The sequence below is a fragment of the Nicotiana tabacum genome, chromosome 8 (assembly GCF_000715075.1).
Source record: "Nicotiana tabacum cultivar K326 chromosome 8, ASM71507v2, whole genome shotgun sequence".
Lineage (NCBI taxonomy): Eukaryota > Viridiplantae > Streptophyta > Magnoliopsida > Solanales > Solanaceae > Nicotiana > Nicotiana tabacum.
The window spans coordinates 63420601-63426600 of record NC_134087.1 but is presented as its reverse complement, the minus strand read 5'-3'; positions in this window follow the sequence as shown (position 1 = coordinate 63426600).

The window sequence follows — 6000 nt, the reverse complement described above, 5'->3', positions numbered from 1 at the left end:
ATAGAGTTCAGGCACATTCCAAGGATTCATAATGAGGTTGCCGACGCTTTGGCTACTTTGGCGTCGATGTTGCATCATCTAGATAAGGCTTATGTTGACCCGTTGCAGATTAAGGTCCGTGATCAGCATGCTTACTGTAATATGATAGAAGAGGAATTCGACGGCGAGTCGTGGTTCCATGATATCATAGAGTACATCAGGATGGGAGTATATCTAATACAGGCCACCGGTGATCAGAAAAGAACGATTCGGCAATTGGCAAGCGGGTTTTTCTTTAGTGTAGGAGTATTATACAAAAGAACTCCAGACCTTGGGTTGTTGAGATGCATGGACGCAAGACAGGCCACATCTATCATGACTGAGGTACATTCCGGAGTTTGTAGACCGCATATGAGTGGGTACATTCTGGCAAAAAAGATTTTCTGAGCAGGTTATTATTGGCTCACTATGGAGTGAGATTGTATCAGTTTTGTGCGTAAATGTCATCAATGCCAAGTGCATGGAGATTTGATTCATTCTCCACCATCAGAACTACATACGATGTCCGTACCATGGCCTTTTGTTGCATGGGGCATGGATGTTATTGGGCCAATTGATCCAGCAGCATCAAATGGGCACAGGTTTATTCTGGTAGCTATAGACTATTTTACCAAATGGGTGGAAGCTAAGACGTTTAAGTCTGTGACTAAGAAAGCTGTGGTCGACTTTGTGCACTCAAATATCATCTGTCGGTTTGGGATTCCGAAGGTGATCATCACGGATAATGGGGCTAATCTTAATAGTCATTTGATAAAGGAGACATGTGAGCAGTTTAAGATTACCCATAGGCATTCTACTCCATACCGTCCCAAGGCAAATGGTGCGGTTGAAGCAGCCAATAAGAATATCAAGAAAATACTCCGGAAGATAGTTAAAGGGTCTAGACAGTGGCATGAGAAGTTACCTTTTGCATTGTTAGGGTACAGCACCACCATTCGTACCTCGGTGGGGGTGACTCCTTATTCATTGGTGTATGGCACCGAGGCAGTAATACCTCCAGAGGTCGAAATCCCGTCTCTGCGAATCATCACGGAGGCTAAGATCGATGATGATGAATGGGTGAAAAGCCGCCTCGAGCAGTTGAGTTTGATTGACAAGAAGAGATTGGCATCAGTGTGTCATGGTCAACTGTACCAGCAAAGAATGGCAAGAGCGTACAACAAGAAAGTGCGTCCGAGGAAGTTTGAAGTCGGACAGTTAGTGCTAAGACGTATTCTGCCTCATTGGGCTGAAGCAAAAGGAAAATTCGCCCCAAATTGGCAGGGGCCATTTGTTGTAGCCAGAGTGTTGTCTAGTAGTGCACTATATCTGACAGACATAGAAGGAAAATGTGTAGAAATGGCCATCAATTCCGATGCGATCAAGAGATACTATGTATGATTCTTTATTCTGAATGTACTTGTTTGTATTTGGCCCTTATAAAGATTGAAATGACAAAGGCGTTTTGTTCTGCTATCCAAACACTTTATCCATTGTTATCCCCTTTGAGCCTTACTTATTTTTCATACCCCTCTTTCGGAATCAATGGCACTATCAAGGAACACAGGTGCCGAACATAAAAGAAAGAAAAGAAAAGTAAAGAGAAAAGGAAAGAAAAGGAAAAAAAATAAGAAGAAGAAAAAAAAATAGAAAAAGAGGAGAAAATAAAGGAAAAGAAGATGAAAAGAAAGAAAAGGAAAGAAAAAACACAACAACAAAGGTAATTATGATGCCGTGAACTACGTTTGACTTGATCCCGAAAGGGTACGTAGGCAGCCTCTCTGAGGTTCAGTCATACCCAAAATAAAAATCCAAAAGTCCCCAAGCAAGAAACTGGGGCAGAAGTTGTGATTGTTGTGAGAAGTTGGATTCCTAAAGTTGTAATTTGAACCCATTTGAATTGTTTTGAGCCTTTTATACCTTTCTTTCTAACCTAATCCAAAAGCTTACATTACTGTCCAAAGAAAGACCTTCTAATCAGTTTTTGAGAAATGCCAAGTTGAGCAGGTAGAAGTAACTCATGATAGGGGCAACATTCGGGTTCAAGCAAGAAAAACAAAGTAAAAAATGAGAGAGTCTTATTGGTGAAAACCTTCACAGGCACCATAAGGCGATGGGAGTTGAGAGAAAAATAAATGAGAGAGTCTTATTGGTGAAAACCCTTGCGGGAGTTGAAAATGGTTATTTGGCAAAAGGCCTATGGGTGGAAAACTAATTCGAGGCACCGCAGGATGAACAAAGTTAAGATTTAGGTAAAGTAATCAAGTGATGGAAATTCTGGGGCAACAAAGTATGGCAATTGAAAGTTGGTTAGCTGGATAGATTGGGCCGATTAATCCAAAATGCATGTCATGACCATTGGTACCAGCTGTTCCGCTCAGATAAGTTTCTTTTCCTTCTCTTTTTAAACAGTCATCTGGATTTGGATTCTTCTTATCCTCAACCAAAAAAAATCATTGCATTTCATTTTCTTTTGAGGGTTTTATCTAGCTAAGATGTTTCAGTGCCAGTTTTGTTCAATGCAAGCAAAAAGGACTTCAAAGCTCACTACCATCTTCCGAAAATGGTAAAGCATAATGTTGTTAGAGCATGTCAACAGCAACATGATGTAAAAATGGAATATGGGAGGTCGGAGGAAGTTTCATCGGCGGAGTAATTGGGAAATGTTGTGGGAAATGTAAAGGTTCTGACAAAGGGGTCGGAGGTATGAAACAACAGCACGGGTACAAAACATTCGGGTTGTCAGAGGTTGGGGAATTCGAAAGTCAGTTAGAAAGTCAAACGGTTCAGGGTCAGTTCAAGGAAGTCAGTCAACACAAAGCAAGGCAGTGGAAGGATTTTTCAGCAAGAATGCCATCAACTAACCACCGTTTTAAACTAACGAAATTTTCTTTGATTGAAACAGGGGCAGAAAAGTTAGTTGTTGAGGAGGAATTCTCCAGGAGGGAAAAACAAGCAGTAATCAGGTTTGACCGCAAAGTGCGGTTTGATTAAATACAAGATAATCATGAATAGCCTAGGGGAATATAATTTGGTTGCAAAGTTTGCATGTTTAGGATAAAATTCAAGTTGTCAGGACCTTCCTGGATAATAGGACGTAATTCAAATACCCGGGTAAGATAACATGGTATAGTGAGAAGTAACACCTTAGGTTCATAATTGTTTGGAGTTGTCAGGATCTTCCTGGATAAAAGGATGTAGTTTAAAACCTTGTAGATAACATGATGTAGTGAGAGTAATACCTTAGGTTTGTAATTATGAGGAGTTGTCAGGACCTCCCTGGAAAATAGGATTTAGCTTTCAATTCTTAGTAATATATGATAATATGATTCAGTTTAACACTCACCCATACACCCAGCTTCCAAACTGGGGCAGAAAATTTTCGTTAGTTGATTATTTTATTGAAGTCAGGAGTCCGCCTAGAGAACAGAGACATACTTTTCAAGTTTGATGTCAGGAGGCCGCCTGAAGAACGTAGACATATAGTTTAAATTTTTAAAAGTCAGGAGTCCGCCTGGAGAATAGAGACCTTCAATTTCAAAATTCAGAAGTCAGGAGTCCGCCTGGAGAATAGAGACATACCGTTCAAATTTTAAGCAATCAGGAGCCCGCTTGAAGAACAGAGATGATACAATTCGAATTTTAGTTATCAATCAATTTCTTGTCTAATTTGAAATCAGGAGTCCGCCTGGAGAATAAAGACATTGAATTTCCAAATTCAGAAGTCAGGAGTCCGCCTGGAGAATAGAGACATTCAACTTCAAAATTCAGAAGTCAGGAGTCCGCTCGGAGAATAGAGACATACAGTTCACGTTTCAGCAATCAGGAGCCCTCCTGGATAACAGAGGAGTACATTCAAGTTCAAGTTCAGCAGTCAGGAACCTGCCTGGATAACAGAGGAATACATTCAAGTCCAAGATTATTCAAGTTCAGAAATTTGGAAGGGAAGGAACAACATCTCAGTTAGCAATTTGAAATGACGACAAGGGATTTCACCAAGAGAACACAAGACAACAAAGAAACAAGAAATACAAAAGCAAGTTTGAAGATTTAGATAGGACTTTGTAATTCGTAGCTTAGGCTAGCTTCTTTTTATTTTGACATGGTGTAATAAGGAAGGTCAGAAAGCAGCAACAACAACAGTCGCAGTGAAATCACAGCTCCTGGTAGTCCCAGCTACCAGACACTCCCGAACTACACTGACCTGATTCCTGTTTAGCCTAGGATATGTAGGCAACCTCTGAAGTAGGGTGCGGTCAATTTTCAAAAATGCTTCACAACGGAATATTTGAACGGGCAAAAATTGCTCGTATTTGCTCTCTTATCTTTGCACGAAAACTCCTCACGTTTCCGAGCAAAGAGGGGAAGCTGTGAGCACGTGACTTTTGCCCTATATATGAATTATTCCCAAAATTCAAACAAAATGATTTTTTCTTTCATTATTTGGCAATTTTGTGCGTTTTTGTGTTATTTTCGGTTAATTGTTGAATTTTATCTGTGCATTATAATTCATATGAAAAACACAAAAAATATTCATTTGCATTTAGGATTTAATTTCATAGTTTAGTATTAATTAGGAGATTAATTTGTTTTAGAACGAAATATAAAGAAAATAACAAAATGGTCCGTTTTGCATTTTTAGTAATTAGTTTGCATTTTTGATTAAGGAATTAATTAAGAAATATATTTTTTAATGTAATTTGATTGTGAGTTTTATTTCAGCATTTTTGATAAAAATCAGAAAAATATATAAAATGAAAAAAGGAAATAAATACAAAACAAGGAAAAGAGAAAAGAAAATAAGTCAAATAAAAGAAATGAAAACAATGAAAGAGGCCAGCCCAAATCCTTTAATTTCCAATACGGCCCAAATCACCCCTCCTTGCCCACGACCCGACCCGTCCACATATACACACGCAAATACAATCATACGGAGACCCCAGATCCCTAGTCCCAAACCGCAACTGTTCTTCTTCTTTGAAGAACACGCGAGTCAAGCCTCAAATCCGTCCCAAAAAATCGCCAAAATTTACGCGAGTGAGCAGCAAGCCCTAACCTACAAGTCCCTCTATCTATCCTCTTGCTGTTGCTAATGGATTTTCTGATGCCAAGATTCGCTTTTTGTTCACTCGCTCGATTTTGAGAGAAGGCACGCGATTGGAAGGTCCTAGAGACGATTCGTTGGATGAATGTGAGGCATTGGATTGATTTCGTTCAATCCGAGCCCCACATTCATCAGGGGTTCGTTTTCATAAAAGGACTTAATCCGATTTTTGAGGGGAGAAGATTTTGGGGGGGAGGAGAAAAAGTTCGGAGGTTCGATTTCTAATTTCTATTTTGGTTTTCTGATTCTCGGCGTTTATTTGATTGATACCGAACCCTCGTTGTTTTGGGTTTTCTATTAGTTTCAATCCCAGAAAATACAGAAACGATCCCAGATTTTTATTTCTCTTCGTTAGAGTAAAAACAAATGAAAAAAAAATAATAAAGAGTTTCGATTTCTTTGCATATCATCTCTGGTTTAATCGTGCGTGTGATGGAGTTGGTTTACAAATGGAGCTTGTTTGAGAATTGCTGAGTTCGTCGCTGTATAAACTTCTGATTTCTGCTCGCCTTTGCTAATGATTTGGTTGTGTTTCGAACCTTCTGTTATTTACTACTGAAAGTTTGGAGTCGAAACCGTGTAATCTCCTTCGATTCTGTTATCAAAAGAAGTTCGAAATTTCATGTTCAATCTTCATCTCTCTGTTCTTGCGATTCTATTTCGTTTTAGTGCTTTGAACTATGTGTTTCTGTCTCGAGTGCTCTGTTTGTGCTGGGATCGAATCTCGTGTTGAATGAATTCATTCTCAGTAGTATGATGTATTTGAGTATTTTCAGTTAGTAGAAGTCGATTTGAATAGTCGTCTTTCATTCCCTACATGTCTTGACGGTTATTCAAGCTTGAAGAATATTCTGAATCAAGTGTCGTCGACTTCAAAT